This window comes from Rhinolophus hipposideros, assembly GCF_964194185.1.
Source record: "Rhinolophus hipposideros genome assembly, chromosome: 5".
Lineage (NCBI taxonomy): Eukaryota > Metazoa > Chordata > Mammalia > Chiroptera > Rhinolophidae > Rhinolophus > Rhinolophus hipposideros.
Window position 1 is genome coordinate 100,327,771 of NC_138051.1, and position 18,361 is coordinate 100,346,131.

General features: G+C 41.5%; 1 protein-coding gene and 2 pseudogenes across 3 annotated transcripts in view; 1 reads left to right on the top strand and 2 right to left on the bottom strand.

Annotated features, from left to right (window-relative positions):
• Positions 1–18,361, top strand: part of RCOR1 (REST corepressor 1) — a 121,146-nt gene that overhangs the window by 48,992 nt on the left and 53,793 nt on the right. The window lies entirely within an intron of this gene.
• Positions 5,416–5,984, bottom strand: LOC308497509 (annotated as a pseudogene). The gene has a single exon. The product of its transcript is annotated as an uncharacterized misc_RNA (transcript).
• Positions 17,679–18,269, bottom strand: LOC308497959 (large ribosomal subunit protein eL19-like; annotated as a pseudogene). The gene has a single exon. The product of its transcript is annotated as a large ribosomal subunit protein eL19-like (transcript).

Below are 18,361 nucleotides of genomic sequence, written 5' to 3' on the forward strand. Positions count from 1 at the left end.
ACTGAACAGTCCAGGACAATCATAAACACGAAGAAAGCTCCTAACAGTCCAACACAAACAGATAAAAGAAAGTGAAGGAAGAGACGGGAAATGCAAGCAAGCTGCTGAAGGAAACTTCCAAAACAAAAGGCTTAGAGAACTAAAAGAAGATGCTAAATTCATGGCAAAAATAGGATGGTATAAAAATGGGGGACCATTTAGACAGTAAGGAAGAACTCTTGGAAACCAGGATAGTAGGAAAAACTTTCAATAAATAATTGAGGAAATCTTCCAGAAAGTAGGAGGCAAAGACAGATGAGCCTTGATCGAGTCTTTGATTGAAAAATATTGTTTGAGGTGAGAGGACGAAGTGTAGAAATGTGCATATGGACTGCATATTAAGTGATAATAATTAATGTTAGTTAATTAAGTATAATAGTGACACTGTGGTTATGTAGGAGAATGTCCTTATTCTTAGGAGGTGCATACTGAAGGAGTTAAGTGTCAGCATGCGTGCTGCGTTTTTCAGATTGTGTGTGTGGGTGTGTGTGTGTGTGTGTAGAGAGGAGAGATCATTAAAGCAATTATGGCATGATGTTAATTAATAATGAGTACAAAAGCAAAACAGGAGTATAGAAGAGGTAACAGATCAGTTCTGGGGCTCCAGCATCTGAATTAGAAGGTGTTCTAGAGAGAGAAAAAAAAGAAAATTGAGAGGAAACAGTGATTAAATTAATAATTTAAAAATCGCCAGAACGGAAGGCTACAAATCTCCAGATTGAACAGATCCACTGAGTGCCTTGCACAGTGAATAAAAGAAAAAATAAACTGGTATATCACAGTGGGATTTCAGAACCCTGAGAATAGAGAGGACCCTGAAATCTTCCCGGGGGAACAGCTCGATTGGGAGTCTGCATGACCTTGGAGCCTAGGAGATAGTGGAGCAGGCCCTCAATTACTAGAAGTGTTACTTCCAATCCAGGAGCCTGTGCCAAGCTGTATGTGTGAAGTGTGAAGGCAGACATGTTTTAGACATGGAAGGCTGTTTTCTTTTTTTTTAAAGGGGGAGGGGCTTATCTGTCCTCTCTATATGTAGAAATCTTTTTTGGGACCATTTGAGAATAAGTTTCAGACATGATACTCTTGCTTCCTAAGTGTTTGCCAGGGTTCTTCACTGTAAAATAATATTTAAGTACTTATTTCAAATATATGGTGATGGAAGGAGAACTGACTCTGGGTGGTGAACACAAAATGTGATTTTTAGATGATGTAATACAGAATTGTACACCTGAAATCTATGTAACTTTACTAACAATTGTCACCCCAATAAACTTTAGAAAAAAAAGAAGTACTTATTAGTGTGTTATAAATATTTTGTGAGGAGGTAGGTTGTGACTCCTAAACACTCTGCCATTTATTTATTTCTTTATCAATTTGGACTCAGTGGTTTTCCATTTTATTCAAAACATAACAATTGATAAATATCATTATTTAATGCTGAAATTATTCCAGATTTGGCCAGTGGGAGCCCCTTCAAGCTGGTTACTGTGTCTTTTTGACAAATTTCCATCATGCTTGGAGCATTTCTTTGCTTGGTGGTGTGTCGAAACATTCCACGTTCACCTGGTATTTTCCCTGCCCCATGTTGGAATCAGCTCTTTCTTTAAGGAGGACTGATTCCTTTTAATGGAGTAATAGTATTGTAGAGACCAAGATCTGGCCATTAGACATTCTCTTGCCTCCCAGGAGGCATTGCTTCTAGGCCTCTCGATGAGGAGGACTGTGTGTACATGAGGTGTGAGCAAACGGTGAATGTTTAAATAACAACACTTATTATCGTAGAAGACACATTGCCATTAACCCCCTCAAAATACTCCCCCTCGCTTCGAACACACTCATCCCATCGTTCCTGCCACTTGCTGAAACAGCTCTGGAAGTCCTCTTTCATGTGTGTCTTTAGTTGTGTTGTCGTGGCTGCCTTGATGTCCTGAATCGATTCAAAATGTTTACCTTTCATGCTCATGTGGACTTTGGGGAAGAGCCAGAAGTCGCATGATGACAGATCCGGTGAATAAGGTGGATGAGGACACACTGTAATGTTTTTATTTGACAGAAATTGCTGTCCCAGAAGTGATGTGTGACACAGAGCCTTTCTGTTGTGATCAAACAATACTGTCAATGCTGCTGCCAAGTGCCATCCAACGGAAAGGCAGGGATCTTGAGTAGGGGAAGCGGCGCCTCAAACCTTAGTAACAGTGTGTGCCAAGTTTCAACTTGTTCCGTGCAGTCAGTCGGGTGTGAGCTACGGTTGAGCAAAGGTATATTTTAGTGTGCCAGAAATCATTGTCCTTCATGACGACACTCCGTGGCACACATCGCTTCTGGTACGGCAATTTGATCCAGCTGTGAATAGTATTTACAGTCATAATAAACATGCTGATTTAATCACAATATTATATCATACTGATATAATCACAATTAAGCATATTAGAGGAAGGGAGAGGTTGTTTGTATAAGAACGCCATGTCCTCCTCTTCTATAGGTAGTGAAAAGGTACTGACCCTGGGGAAAAATTCAATAGCAGTGTAAGTGTGCAGTTTAGGAATACCAGAAACCGTTAATGGGGTTGAAAGTGATTCTACTCTGCAGAGTGAGGAGGGTGAGAGCTATAACACCGAACTTTAGGGAACAGGAGAGAGAAGAAGCCGAGAAAAAAATAGGCCAGGGCCTTAGGAGGTGAGCGGCTAGTATGATATCACGTGTGGGTGTTTGTTGTGCTTTGTGGTCAGCAGCACCTTGAAATCTTCCGGGGGTATTTCCCACCTTTTTCGGCCGAAGGCTAATATGCTTCCCCCACCCTTCCTTATGGTTAGCCACAGACATGTGACTTTTGCTCCATGAACCAGGGCAAGGCTGAGACTGGGCAGCAAGTGATGGGAAGTGGGGTCGGGGGGCGGGGGGGCTGAAGGCTGTGCGCGGTCGGGGCGGCGGGCTCCGGTGGCGTCCCTGCTGGGTATCCGGTGTGCCGCAGTCTCAGCTGTCAGATGTCCCGTGAAACAGTTCTCCAGGAGAGTTCTGGCGCTGTACGTCTGCAGGACTGCTAAGTTCTCCGAAGTACCGTGTTGCTTACACTAGAGAGGCTGGGTTCTGTGACTGATGGAGCATTTGGCACTAGGAGTCGTGATCTCCAAGCAAATGGACTGGTTGTCTGTGAAGGCAGTGAAGAGTCACAGTGATCAGCAATGTTTGATGACTAAAGATTCGACGAGTAGGGAGTCAGTGTGTAATAACGTTTCAGAGGGAAGGGAGTGAAAAAACTCCCTTCCTACCAGTGTTATGAACCTGACCACACCCACTCAATACAAAATAAAACATTTCCTTGGATAGTAGGAAAGGGAGGTCAGACTTCAAAGTGAACGGGATTATGCCACTTCATTTGTCTATTAAGTAGACTCCAGAGATCAAGTCCAGTCCTCTCATTTTACTGATGGGGAAACTGGCTCTCAGATACATTTTGAAATTTTTATGTTTTTGCAAGAGATTGGTTATTCTGCAGTTAACATATACGAAGGAATAAGCCCTGGGGTTTGGGGGCTCTATTTCTATTCATTGGTATTATGGGTGGGTTTTTTTTTTGTTTTTTTGTTGAGGAATCGAACCGGCAACCTTGTGGTTGAGAGCCTGCGCTCCAGCCAACTGAGCCATCCGGGAGCTCAGCGGCAGCTCAGCTCAGCTCAAGGTGCCATGTTCAATCTTAGTTGCAGGGGGCGCAGCCCACCATCCCTTGCGGGACTCGAGGAGTTGAACCGGCAACCTTGTGGTTGAGCGCCCACTGGCCCACGTGGGAATCGAACCGGCAGCCTTTGGAGTTAGGAGCCCGGAGCTCCAACCGCCTGAGCCACCGGGCCGGCCCTATGGGTGTTCTTTATCACTGAGTTAGGAACTGATTTCCCTGAGATACTTCAACAATATGAGACTCACTTTAGAGTTCTTAATCTTCGTCATTAAATGTGGGATGGTTTGCCCTTGTACTGAATAGTTTAATTATCTTCCCACTAATAATTGCTGTATTAGGCAATGAGACTTGAACGCATAATAGAATCCAGATATCTTAATGAGAATGTTCTCATTTTTAAAGTTAACTCCTAATTTACTAGCAGCTGATGGAACTATCAGCAAATTGTTGATGGCGATTGTTTAGAATAATTTGACAGTAAGTTTTGAGTATCACCATTGAGGGATATAGAATTAAAAAATAGTTTAAAATACTGGAGTAGAAATGGTTGATATGAGTAGGTGTACTTGCAAAATAAATGGGTTCCCTAATTAGATAGCTGCATGTGTCTGCTTTGTGGCTGAGGGTTGGCTGAGTTGATTATCAGCAGGCCTTTTAAATAAAGGAAACTTACACTAGGGGATCTTTGTGCTGAGTTGGCTGGAATAGTAGGAGTTGCTGGGTCCCCATTAGATGAGAGCTTTGTAACCAGTCTCTTAAAAACATCCTGTGGTTGAATCTAGTGCTGGTGTCTGGAGGAATTGTTTTAAGCTACTAATATGGGACAAAATCTTTGCTCCTTGTTTTATTTTATTTTAATTTTTTTCCCCTCAACATTTTATTTTTTCAGTTTGTGAAGTGCAAATGAAAACACATTTTTGTTACATAGCATGTCATTCTTTTCAATACAGGATGACTTACTATAGGTACTTTAAAACTTCCTTTTTAAAAACACATTTTATAGAAAAATAGCTCATTAATAAGATACATGGGTACAAGGGCTATAATTTTTCATTATTTTAGTGTTTATGAATGACAAACTAGGGGAGCAGGCCCTCCAACTGAAAATATGGTCCCCTAAATTATATAAGTATTCCTCCTTGAAGAAAAAAATAAATGTTCTGTTGAAAAAAAAAGTATTTGGTATAGGCCTCTGAGTGAGCTTGAAAAATGAATTAGAATGTGTTTCAGCTGTAAAGAAGGAAGATTCTGGAATCCACCTGAAACCATTAGGCAGAGCTGGCCTGCTGTTGGTGGGTTGTTCTGCCTCAGAGTGGGGTCAGCGTGCCTGGGCGAGTGCTCAAGCCTCCCAACAGCCAGTCACCTACTCAAAATTACCCCAAATCAATGTGGAATAGTACACAACGGTAGTGGTACAATCTCTACAGTTATTCAATGCCTGGAAAGCTGACTGGAAGCTTAGAACACATGCCTCAGCAGGAACAATATTCAAAATGTTTACAAGACGTTGAAGGCAAAAGAAACTTGATCATTCATAGATGATGTCTTGTGCATAAGTGCATTGTTTCCAGGACACTGGGGACAACCACAAAACATACAAAGTAAGAATAAATCCAAGCTGCTTAACCTTCCCCCATTCTCGTGAGTGTTGAGCCCAGATCACCTCTGGCCACCTGCGGGGATGTCTGTCTTCTTCATTCTCAGTGTGTCAATACTTGCTCGTTGGGACTCCAGGCTAAGTGTAGAGGCATGTTGCGCTCAGCGTCTGGGAGGTTTGTGGCTTCTCTGTAGTACAGAAGGATAGGAATCTCCTTCACGTGGCCCTTGACTGCCGTCCGGTGCATTGCTGTAGCCTCATAATGGTCCTAAGCGTCTGGGTTAGCCCCGCCTTCCAGGAACACGACAGCGATCTCGTGCCTGTTTTTGGAAGGTGCACAATGTAGGGGAGAACAGCAATTATTATGACTGACAGCATTCCCTGGAGCACCTCTTTACAGAAGGGCATTTAGTCTCATCCCGGCCAGCAGAAGCGGCCACATGAAGAGGAGACCAGCCTGCATCATCTTTATCATTCCCTGGCACTCAAGTTGCAGCAAGAATTCAGCATTTTTGTCTGTCCGGCTGAGCACACCCAGGGCTGTGCAGACAATGCTGTCCTGGTCGGTGCTGGGAGCCAGAGACTTATCGGCCAGGATCCTTTCCTTCATCTCCTCCAGCTTCCCGCTGTAGGCAGATTGCAGACCGTTAGGTTTGACTCACACCCCTCCATTCGCTTTCCCCCCTTGCTACTTGTTTTAAAATGCTATTTTATTTCATCTCTAGTGAGGAAGGAATTGCTTCCTCTATTTTTACAGAACAGAAAACTGAGGTCCGGAGAGATTGGGTGACTTTTAATCCAAGACTGTTGCACTAAACCAAGTAAATGTTTGTTGCATTAAAGAATGACGGACAGTGAATACGTTGAGTCTTGGATGTCCATTTACCTAGATGGGAGAAGGAATGAGATGTGAATTATGGGCGCTCTCTCCCCTAATCTGTCTTTTTTGGCAGTGATCAGATTTTTCAGACCTTTGCCTAATTCCTGTGTCCTCAAACTTAGTGCTTTATGTGATACTTTTTCTGTTCTCACATTAAACTTGCCTATCTGCTTGTTCCTCTGAATAGTTCTCTTCAAGTATTGTACCATCCACTCACATCTGTGTTTATTTTGTCTGCTTTCATTGAGACCCTAATTTGGGTGAAAATTTTCCAAACTGCATTTCTTTCTAGCGTACTTTTTTTATCACCTAGAACCACCCCCAGCTGAGACTCTTTTTGATAGATACAGGTTTCCCCCACTATTCGAAAGTAGAGCTTCCTTTGAAACCGTCCATAACCTGAAATGAGGTAAACTGAAGAAGCAGTTGCCATTAATTTCTGCTCGGGTGCAAGCTGCCTCTCTAACAACTCACTGCAAAACACGCTGGATGCTATTTTCACTTTTTGCCTTTTTTCCTAAAAGTGAAAATCCTCTTTGGATTTCTTTCAGTTAACAGAAACAAGTACTAACTAAGTCTTTAATAAAAGTGAAGGGACGTGAAAATAACTTTTGAAAAGCCGTGGACACCTGTACATGACAACCACTTTTAACATTTCCTGTCTTTCAGTTGACAAAAATATTACTATTGATAAATAATGAACTTAAAATGTATAACTATACACATAAAATGGGGAGGATGTATGTCTGCAGGATTTCAGGGGAGTGTGGAAACAAAGCTGTTTGAAAATACAGCTGTTGAGTTCTACCATGTTATTCTTAAGTTACATGTTTATAACCATCATGTAAAAATATGGATTCCATTTTGAGTTGGGTCCTTGGCTAAGCTGAACAGTAGGTAAAGACAAAATTTAGTTCTAGTTAGAGTGAGTCATTGAGTAATAATACCTTATAGTGACAATGGGGTTCTGACAACACCCCCTTTCTGTGATGTGGAGGCTTAGGGAGAAGCGTGTTCTGTTGAAACCAGTGTTCCCTGCCAGAGGGTGGCAGTCAAGACTAACCTGTCATTTAGAAGTGGTGGTCTTCACTACGCCTCTTTCCTTGTGGTTGGCTTTTTAAAAGAATAAAATTTTATTGCGTATTTGCATAGGTAATACAGGTATGAGGTACAAAATTAAAAGATGCAAAACTCTATGCATAATGAAAAGATTTTTCCTCCATTGCTAACCTTCCATTTTCCCCTCACTGGAGACAACCATTTTTATTTCCTTTTTTTTTTTCCTGTGTGTGTGTGTTTTGACGCTGGCTTCAAAGGATTCTCTTACCTGTTGTACTTTGTTTTTCATTTTTATTTATTTTTAAGTTTTTATTGGGGAACAGTGTGTTTCTCCAGGGCCCATCATCTCCATGTCGTTGTCCTTCAATCTAGTTGTGGAGGGCGCAGCTCAGCTCCAAGTCCAGTCGCCGTTTTCAATCTTTAATTGCAGGGGGTGCAGCCCACCATCCATGCGGGAATTGAACCGGCAACCCTGTTGTTCAGAGCTCACACTCTAACGTTCACAGCTCAACTGAACCATCAGGCCGGCCTACCTGTTGTACTTTAGAATGGCAGGAAACTGAATGACTCATGTTCAGACATTTTTTCTTTCTTTCTTGAAGCTCGTTGGCATTTCTTCCTCTCACCTTTCCAGTGGTAAGTGTTGAAATTTGCTTTTTTCACTTTATCATGACACTTTCCTGTTTTTTTTTTGTTTTTTGGGGTTTTTTTTTGGTCTTTCAGTTTTTAAGAAATGGCTTTGGTATCTCTTTCAGAGAGTTGTGATGATTACAAGCTAATTTTTGTGAAAGTGCCTGGCCCATAATAGTTGATCAATAAATATTTCCTTTTATCCCTTCTCTCTCTCCTACTAGTAGTGTGTATAAAATAAAAAAGACAAAAAAAGGGCCAGTCCGATGGCTCAGGCGGTTAGAGCTCCGTGCTCCTAACTCCGAAGGCTGCCAGTTCGATTCCCACGTGGGCCAGTGGGCTCTCAACCACAAGGTTGCTGGTTCAACTCCTCGAAAATCCCACAAGGGATGGTGGGTCCGCTCCCTGCAACTAAGATTGAACACGGCACCTTGAGCTGAGCTGCCTCCCGGATGGCTCAGTTGGTTGGAGTGCAGGCTCTCAACCACAAGGTTGCCAGTTCGATTCCTCAACTCCCGCAAGGGATGATGGGCAGCGCCCCCTGCAACTAACTATGGCAACTGGACCTGGACCTGAATTGTGCCCTCCACAACTAAGATTGAAAGGACAACAACTTGACTTTGAAGAAAAAAAAGAAATTGTGAACCAGGCAATGCAGTGGATTCCAAAATTAAGATTAAGCTTGGATGAGTTGCAGTGTTTCTTGCTGAATCCATTCATTTGAATACAAATAAGTTATTTTCTAGTGGATGGGGAGAGGGGGGTTGTCACTGTGTGAGGGATATAAATGATAAATGTCTAACTATTACATTGTTTTGTACACATGAAACGAATAAAAAAAGTTATAAAAAATAAGTTATTTTTATTCTTTGAATTTACTTTGCTCAGATATACATACACACACACTTTTTTTTTTTTTTAAAGGAGGGCAGAGCTCACAGTGGCCCACAGGGGATCGAACCGGAAACCTTGTTAGGAACACCACGCTCTAACCAACTGAGTTAATTGGCCACCCCTGCTTAGACATTAAAAAAATTCCTCAAGGCTACTCTTGGTTTTTTTCCTCAGATAACTTCATTAGGTTGGCTATGTAAACCCCAAACACATACAGAATAGAAACTTGTGTAAAAGGTTTTTGAAGATATCTTTGCAAAATGTTCCTCATTACTGTGGTGGATGTGTGCCTAGTGTCCAGATTTTGGGCGTCCCACCTGTGTTGTTCTTACGGTGCGTCCTCTGAGGACACTTCATGTCCTCGTGCTTAAGGCATAGGCGTATTGGCTTTCTGTTAGGTGTGTTACAACCAACCCTAGTATTTTAATCGTAATCTAAGACAGATTTCCTTCCACTTGGAGCTAATATGTATGAACTTCTAGTGAAATTATTTTTGCTTCGGAAGAAAATTGCTGTAACACAGAGGTGTTGTAGGATTTTAGTGAATGGCTTTTGAAGACGAAAAGAACTTTATAATGTTATGTCATTAGAATGTTTATCATCAGCCTCGAAAACTATCTGGCGTATATAAAACCTCCAGACTTAGCCATTCTTTTTGATATTATAAACGTTGGTTTATTTATCTAATGGGCTTTTCAACATTACATGTTTGCCCAAAATATCTGATAATTAAAGGTAAATTTAAAGTAGACAATTTCCCATTCATTGCTTCTCTGACCCAAGTGCAAGGCTGTCCTTCTTTCTGATGAGTGACCTTTCTTTTACAAAAGTGAGCTGAAACTCGTGGCGTTTTTCTATGTTTATACTCTCATTCTGGGAGTTTTTCGAATGCTGACTTTCTCAGAAACCCCGTGGCTCTCATCGGTCCTCCTTGCTTTCCTGTAGCCACAGGTCAGCAGACCGCTTGTCCAGTTGTCCCCATTTCATGCTGTCACATTCTCACAATGAGAAGCGAGTTGGTACATTACCCTTAACTAAGCCACACACTTTGTTCAGAGTTCACTCGTTATCCCATTAATACTCTTTTTTGTTCCAGAATCCAATGCTGGGTACCACATTTCATTTAATTGTCCTACCTCCCCGTCTCCTCTGTCTATGCCAGTTTTTGAGTCTTTCTTTGATTTTCATGATCTTGAGAGTTTTGAGGAGTCTAGTCAGATATTTTGTGGAATATCCCGTAATTTATTGGACCTTTTTCTTATGATTAGACTGGGCTTATGGGTTTGGGAAGAACCCCTCACATCTTACCACACTGGAGTAGGGGTGTACATGCTATCATGACTTGTTGCTGGTGATGTGAACCTTGATTATACGGCCAAGGTAAAGTTTCCAGGTTTCTGTACTGTAAGGATACCCCCACCCGCTTTCCTGCTGTATTCTTTGGAATCAAGTTACTAAATTCAGCTCATACTCAGGTGTGAGGAATTCAGCGCCACCTCCTGGAAGAAGGGAGTATTTACACCAATTCGAAATTATGCAGGCAAGTGGCTTTTTCTATGAAATATCTTCTTTGCCCATTTTTCGGTTGGCTCATTGGGCTTTTTATTTGATTTTAAAAAGAAGCACTTTACATAGGCTCTCCATAAGTATTTGGATAAATTACTGAACTTAGCTATTTTCATATGAATAAGTAGGCTTGTTTTGTTGATAGAAAGTTATGAGATCTCTACTATCAAAACAAATATACCTAGACCATATCAGCATTTATAAATATCTGGGTACATGAATCATTAGGGCCCAAAGTCTTTCATTTTTATATTGGCTATTCAGGTGGCAGATAATGTATTAACAGCAAAAAAATTCACCTTGTTTTACCAACAAAAAAACTCACCTTGTCTTATCAGGAAATTCCTGTGAAGTGCCACAGAATACAAGGACGAGGAATCGTACTTCTTTCTTAAACAAGGAAGGTCTGGGCTGAATGTAATCACGTGTGGTTAAGAGAAGTCTGGACTGGAATTGAGATGGGAGCCTGCACTAAAGAGTTAGCCTCGGCGCTGTGTCACTTTGGGCAAGACACTGCATGTCTCTAGATTAAATTAAGCAACCTGCATCTATGAAGTTCTTTTTAGCTGTAATATTCTGAGTCAGTTTGTGAGTTTGCATGAATTTTGGAGAAGTTCTTACAAGGTACTGTGAAGTAGCACCGTGTGGACAGTACAGGGAGATGTTTCTTGCTGTTTATGGAATAGATTTGAATTTGGAGGCAAGGAGAGGAGGCAGGAAGTTCGCTAGGGATGCTTTTGCCACCTGAACAAGCCACGTAGGGCCTAGATCAATAATGTTTGGTAATGTAGGAGAAGAAAACCATAGCGAAGAAGCGTGAAGTTATGTTCAGTTATTTTAGTTTTTTTGTTTGTTTGCTTATCTTACTCCAAACATTGGCATTCGTAATAAGAGCAATCGATTATTTGGTGAGTAGAGTGCTCAGGATGTGTGCCAAGGCATTAAGTAAGTACTTTACATATATTGTCTCATTTAATTCTTTCACTGTGAGGTAGAGATTCTTTAAACCACCTTTTCCAGATGGGAAAATAAAGGCTTCCTTCTAAGGAACTTTTCCAGTTTCTTAAACTTTGTACGTGGCAGACCTGGAATTCTAACTTACGATAGTTTGAGTTTTGAGCCCATCTATTTAACTAGCTCATCTTAGTAGGTTTTTTGTGGATGTGAACCAAAGTTTTGAGGTGTGATCAAACAGTACAGTAAATGTTTAAATTTAAAAAATTATTACAGTAAAAGACACATTGCCATTAATTCCTCTCAAAATACTCACCCTCACTTCCAACACACTCATCCCGTCGTTCTTGCCACTTTCTGAAGCAGTTCTGGAAGTCCTCTTTCATGAATGTCTTTAGTTGTGCTGTCGTGGTTGCCTTCATGTCCTGAATCTATTCAAGATGTTTACCTTTCATGGTTGGTTTGACTTTGGTGAAGAGCCAGAAGTCGCAAGGTGCCAGATCTAGTGAATAAGGTGGATGGGGACACACCATAATGTTTTTATTTGACAGAAATTGCCGTACCAGAAGTGATGTGTGACACAGAGCTTTTCCGTTGTGATCAAACAATATGGTGAATGCTGCTGCCGGAAAGGCAGGGATCTTCAATATGGGCAGTGAGGCATCCAACCTTTGTAACAGTGTGTGGCAAGTTTCAACTTGTTCAATGCAGTCAGTCGGGTGTGAGCTACGGTTGAGAGAAGATGTATTTTAAGTGTGCCGTGAATCATCCTCCATCATGATAATGCTCCGTGTCACACATCAACAAAGAGATAGGAAACATGAGAATGGAGATAGAAAATATATAAAAGAACCAGCCAGAAATGAAGAATACAATAACTGCAATGAAGAACAGAGGGAATCAATAGTAGATTAGGTGAAGCAGAGAATTGAATCAGTGATTTAGAAGATAAGGTAGCAGAAAACACCCAGTCAGAACAGCAAAAAGAAAAAAGAATCCAAAAACGTGGGGGTAGTTTAAGGGGCCTCTGGGACAACATCAAGCATACCAACATTCACATTTTGGGGTACCGGAAGGCGAAGAGGGAGGGCAAGAAATTGAAAACATATTTAAAGAAATAATGATGGAAAACTTCCCTACTCTGACAAAGGAAGTAGGCATACAAGCCCAGGAAGTGCAGAGTCCCAAACAAGATGAACCCACACCAACACACATCATTATTAAAATGCCAAAGGTTAAAGACCAAGAGAGATTCTTAAAAGCAGCAAGAGAAAAGCAGTTAGTTACCTACAGGGAAGCTCCCATAAGACTGTCAGCTGATTTCTCAGGTCAGAAGGGATTGACACAAAATATCCAATGTGATGAAAAGCAGGGACCTATAACCAAGATTACTCCACCCAGCACAGTTATTGCTTAGAATCCAAAGACAGATAAAGAACTTCCCAGACAAGAAAAAGCTATAATTGAAAAATAAAAAACTATTTTATAAAAATGAAAAAAATAAAGAAGTTGGCAGCATTAGGTTTTCTGCTATTGTTAGTGTCATTACCAGATTAGTATGCTTATGAGAGATTGTATGGTAATTTTCATTCATATTAAGGATAGACATTTCCTTAATGTGGTATATGACCTGTGTAAATTACAATCATAAATTGGTTCAGGTTTGTTTTTAAGAGAAAACAACTGGTAAAATTGTATATTGCGATATTGTTAAGCTCTTCTGGGCTATAATGTGGTTTATTTTTGTATAGGTGTTGCTCTTTGAATTAGAGTACTCATAGTTGTAGCTTCAGACTGCATGTACAATGTAAGATTATCGCTCACAGGAATGCAATGGTACCCTAAAAAAGTCTATTATTAAATTGTTTGCATATTATTACATATCAAAAAGAGAGGCATTCCCTAATTCCTTTTTTAATTTACAATGGCAAGTTTTTTTTGTTAATTTGGTTCTATGCTGTCTGGAACTTAGCTTATTTGTTTTAAGTCTTTAACGTTTGAGGGCAAAGAGCTCTTACATTGCTCTTGGGTCTGATTAGGTTGATGTCTTTTTAGTCAGAAATTATGTCTGCTACACACTTGTCTTACCTCGAGCAGTGCTGTGTTTAGACTGCGTGGGACCAGGAAAGTGCAAACATTTTCAAAGGGATAAAGTGCTGTAAAAGAGATTGTGGAGGTAGGAATCTAATAAAATCCTCACAAATCTGAATTAGTTACAGAAAAGTCAGTAATGATTATGGAGGTTTTTAAAAATCTCACCCATAGTGCTGTTTTTTATTCCACTGAAAGAATGAACGTTTATTTCTTCTTCTTTCATTAAACTATGTCAGTGGTTTTATACTCAGCATCCCCTAACCTTGTAAGACTTCAGAGGCAAGAAAATTCAGAAAAATGTTGTCAACATCATAACCACCCACGAAGTGTTAAGCTTTGGGGAAAGCACAGCGGAGAGAACCTCCACGTGCAGTAGGTGCTCTCGTTAGAGGTGAGCACAGGAGACGCGCGCCTGCGGGTGAGACGGCCAAGAACCGGCCACATCAGAGATTAGTACAGTGTATGTAGTTATGGTTACGGAAACGTACTTCTAATGGACATGCGTTGTTATTTTGGATGGTTCTGGAATGAGCCTCCAAGGCCTCGGGGCTGTTGAGGCCAGGATGTTGTGGACATCACTCATTAGTAGGCACGTAACACACACACTGTCTCCCCACGGTCATGGCGTGTACTTCCTTCCGCAGCTTCTGTTTGTGTGCGCAGTTTCCGCTGGAGCGTTATACCAAACTTTGCAAGTCTCTTGTTGGACGTTTGAGTTGTTCCCAGTATCTTGCTGTTTTCAGCAGCACTTGATAAACAATTTTGTAGGTGAGTTTTTTTATAGTTCTGTGATCATTTTGTTTTAGGGTTAGTTGCTAGAGGCCGTGGTAAACATTGCCAAACTGCCCTTCCGAAAGCCTACACTAATTTACAGTACACCACTGTCAGCCTTTTGGGTGGCCATTTTTTCTGTACCCCTTTGTAACATCCTGTTCTGCCAAACTTTTAGAAAGAATTCCATGTTCTCTTTTTTCCAACTCAGCTCTGTATTGGGAAACTCTGATAACATGGGTATGATTTTAAAGGTATGTCCTCAGCTAGCGGTTCAGTAATTGAAATTTTCACCAGGCTGTGGAGAAGTGGTGGTGATTTCGGGGCTGTTAAAGGGTAAACCGGGCCAGTGTTTCTTACGGTGGTGGTGCGTCCCGGTTAGCAGACTGTGGCTGCGGGGCTTTTTTCTCTCCGAGCACTCGTGGTGAAATACCAATACAGGCAGACCTCATTTCATTGAGCTTTGCTTTATTGTGCTTTGCACACACTACACTTTTGACACATTGACACTTTTGACACAGTAAGACCGTCCATCAGCAAAAAGGTTCAGATAATGGTTAGAATTTTTTATCAGTGAAGTGTTTTTCATTAAGGTATTTACGTTGTTTTGGACATATTGCTGTTGCACACTTAATACTCACGGTACAGTTCAAACATAATTTTTATATCTACTGGGAAACCAAAATGGTGTGACTCGGTTTCTTGAGAGAATCACTTTATTGCAGTGGTCTGGAATCAAACCCACATCATTTCCAAGGTGTGCGTATGGTCGTGCCCATTCTGATTAGTGCTTTTGTGGGCATTACTGGGAGAGCAGTGTTAAGGAAAACGGGGATCCAGAGCGTAAAACATTTCACTATGAAATGATTTGGTCTCTGAAGTATTTTGTCCCTCTTTTTTTTTTTTTTTTTGGTTTAACGATATGTGCGGATATTACATTGGTGTTAAATGATGAGTTTGTTAAATTGATAAAACGGAAGGAAAGTGTGTTTTCTCTAGAGAAGACTAATTCAGAGTTCGAGACATCTGTAGGTTATGGAGAATGAGAGAATGAGATGTTAATAGTTAGAGACTGGGCACACAAGTCCAGTTTCTACTGTAGACAGTTACTTTAGCAGCATTTGATGAGAATCGGACTTCCTTCTTGGGGAATCAGGAAAGGGACATAGGTCAGGCATTGACTGGGCATAGGTTAGTGGACAGTGTTGTAACCAGTTCTGTGCCCAGTGTTGTCCACTTGGAACAACTGAGACTCACAGTATGTTTGAAACGGCGTTCCTGTAGGGATGGAGTTCGTGCTGCAGAGGGCGGAGCACTAGTGTGAAAAGGGGAGGGCTGCGTTCCAGAGGCCGGACTGCGAGAGTCGCTGCTGGTGTTCACACCTGGCAGCAGCCTGGATAGCTGCTGTGAAAGAAAGGGAACAGAAGAGTGTACTACTCCCTTTCTAAAACTTTCCATTAATTGGCCACCTATCTTGTTACTTCGTGCATATTAATTTACTCAGCTTTTATGAAGCACCTATCATGTGCCAGACAGCGAAGATACAGGGTCTCAAGAACCTTAGTCTGGCTAGCAGGGGAGACCGAAGACAATAATTGCTATTATTTATTGTTAGTAAGTATGTGCCAGGTACTTAATATGTGCCCTTTCTAATCCTCCTAGAAACCTGGGCACAAGGTGGCATTTTCCTTCCCTATTTTTCAACAGAGGTCGGTGAAGCTAAGTTCATAACACTCAGTGACAGAGTGGCTAAAGTGGGATTCAGACCCAGCATGGGTTTAATCTCAGATAAGAGCCCAGATCCTGGCCAGTTTGTGCTCTAGCACGAGTCACTTAAACCCTCTTTTCAAACAAAGTAGAACAGTTCTTATCTCATAGGGTTGTTTTGTGTTTTATAATTTAGGTCTTACTAAAAATAATTACTAATAATTATTAGGGACCCCCCCTTATCCATGGGTTCCCTTTCCACAGTTTTAGTTACCCATGGTCAACTGCGGTGCAAACATATTAAATGGAAAATTCCAGAAATAATTCATAAGTTTTAAATTGTGTGCCATTCTGAGCAATGTGATAAAATCTTGTTCTGTCCTGCTCTGTCCCTCCGGGACAAGAATCATCGCTCTGTCCAGCGTCTTCACACTGCATATGCTCCCCACTCGTTAGTCACTTAGTAACCATCTCGGGGTCAGGTTGGTTATCAGAGAAAAAGAAAGACGCACACACACAGACACTACACATTCACGTGACTTTTATTACAGTATATTAATATACCATGTTTCCCCGAAAATAAGACCTAGCCAGACAATCAGCTCTAATGTGTCTTTTGGAGCAAAAATTATTAAAAAAAAAAAAATTAATCCCAGTCTTATTTTACTATAAGACCAGGTATAATATAATATATAATACCGGGTATAATGTAATATAATATAATTAATATAATTAAAATAATATAATATAATATAGTGTACTATAATATCGGGTATAATATAATATAATACTGGGTCTTATATTAATTTTTGCTCCAAAAGATGCATTAGAGCTGATTGTCTGGCTAGGTCTTATTTTCCGGGAAACACGGTAAGTGTTCCATTTTATTATTAGTTATTACTGTTAATCTCTTACTGTGCCTAATTTATAAATTAAACTTTATCCTAGGTCTGTATATATAGGATAAAACAGTGTATAGAGGGTTTGGTACTATCCGCAGCTTCTGGCATCCATGGGGGTCTTGTGTCCCCCGTGGATAAGGGGGCCCCACAGTACTGACGGAGTCTTACTTGCAAAGGAGTCTTACTTGCAAAGCCGTTGCTCTTGCCACAACAGCAGGTGTTTTTATGCAGACCGTTACTGATGAGAGTCGAGGCTGGCCCGAGGATGGGCCTCAGTGTTACGGGACGTTGAGGACGGGTGGACTGCTGACCTGGCCGAGGAGCGGGAGAGCCGACTTCCCAAGGGTCGTGGTCCTTGGGTTATCGTGACATGAGGAGTTAGCTGGTGGGGAAACGTGCGGGGGACAACACTGCAGTGAGGGACGTGGGAAAGTAAAGGGCACAGCAATGGAATCACCATGGGGAGGACACAGGAGTTGTGAGAAGGGTCATAAGGTTAGAAAGATCGCCTGGCAGGTTGTGGGGGGCCTGGGACTGCCGTGGGTTTTATGCCAGAGACAATGGGGGAGCTGTGGAGGGTTTTTTCCCAAAGTAAACTTCTTAGTTTTAGAATGGTTTTAGATTTACAGAAGTTACAAATGTAGTACAGAGAATTTCCACATACTGTACCACACCCCGTTTCCCCTCTTATTATGTTTTACATTAGTTATAATTAATGAACCCATATTGATTCATTAGTATTACTGGAAGCCATAGTAATTTATTCAGATTCCCTTCGTTTGTTTGTTTGTTTGTTTTTTTTGGCAGATGAAAGCTATTGTATTGAATGATCGATCCATACACTGGACAATGGCTAGAAAAGCTGAGTTTAAGTACAGGCCACTATGTACAGGTAAAAGAGATGGAGCTTTATTTCTTGGTCTCTTGCTCCTTGGACAGAGTCTTGATGACTTCCTCCTTCTTGGCCTGGAGTCGCTCTTCACGGCGCTTGCTGCTTCCTTGGTCTTAGACCTACGGGCCTCAGCCTGGTCAGCAAGAAGCTTCTTGCGAGCCTTGTCTGCCTTCAGCTTGTGGATGTGCTGCATGAGAATCCGCTTGTTTTTGAACACGTTGCCCTTCACTTTCAGGTACAGGCTGTGATACATGTGGCGGTCAATCTTAGCTTCACGGTATCTTCTGAGCAGTTGGCGAAGAATTCTCATCCTTCTCATCCAGGTTACCTTCTCAGGCATTCGAGCACTGGCAGTACCCTTTCGCTTACCTATGCCCATATGCCTGCCCTTCCGACCGGCCAAAGTGTTTTTTCGGCATCGAGCTCGGGAATGCACAGTCACAGGCTTCCGGATGATCAGCCCATCTTTCATTGATCAGCTTCCGAATCTGCTGGCGGGAGTTGGCATTGGCGATTTCGTTGGTTTCATTGGGGTCCAACCAGACCTTCTTTTTGCCACAGCGGAGGACACTGGAGGCAAGCCTCTTCTGAAGCCTGAGCATACCCATGGCTGCAGCCGCAGCAGGGAAAGGCCCCTTCATTTTTACTTAACGTCCTTTTACTGTTCCAGGATCCCATCCAAGACACCACATTGCATTTA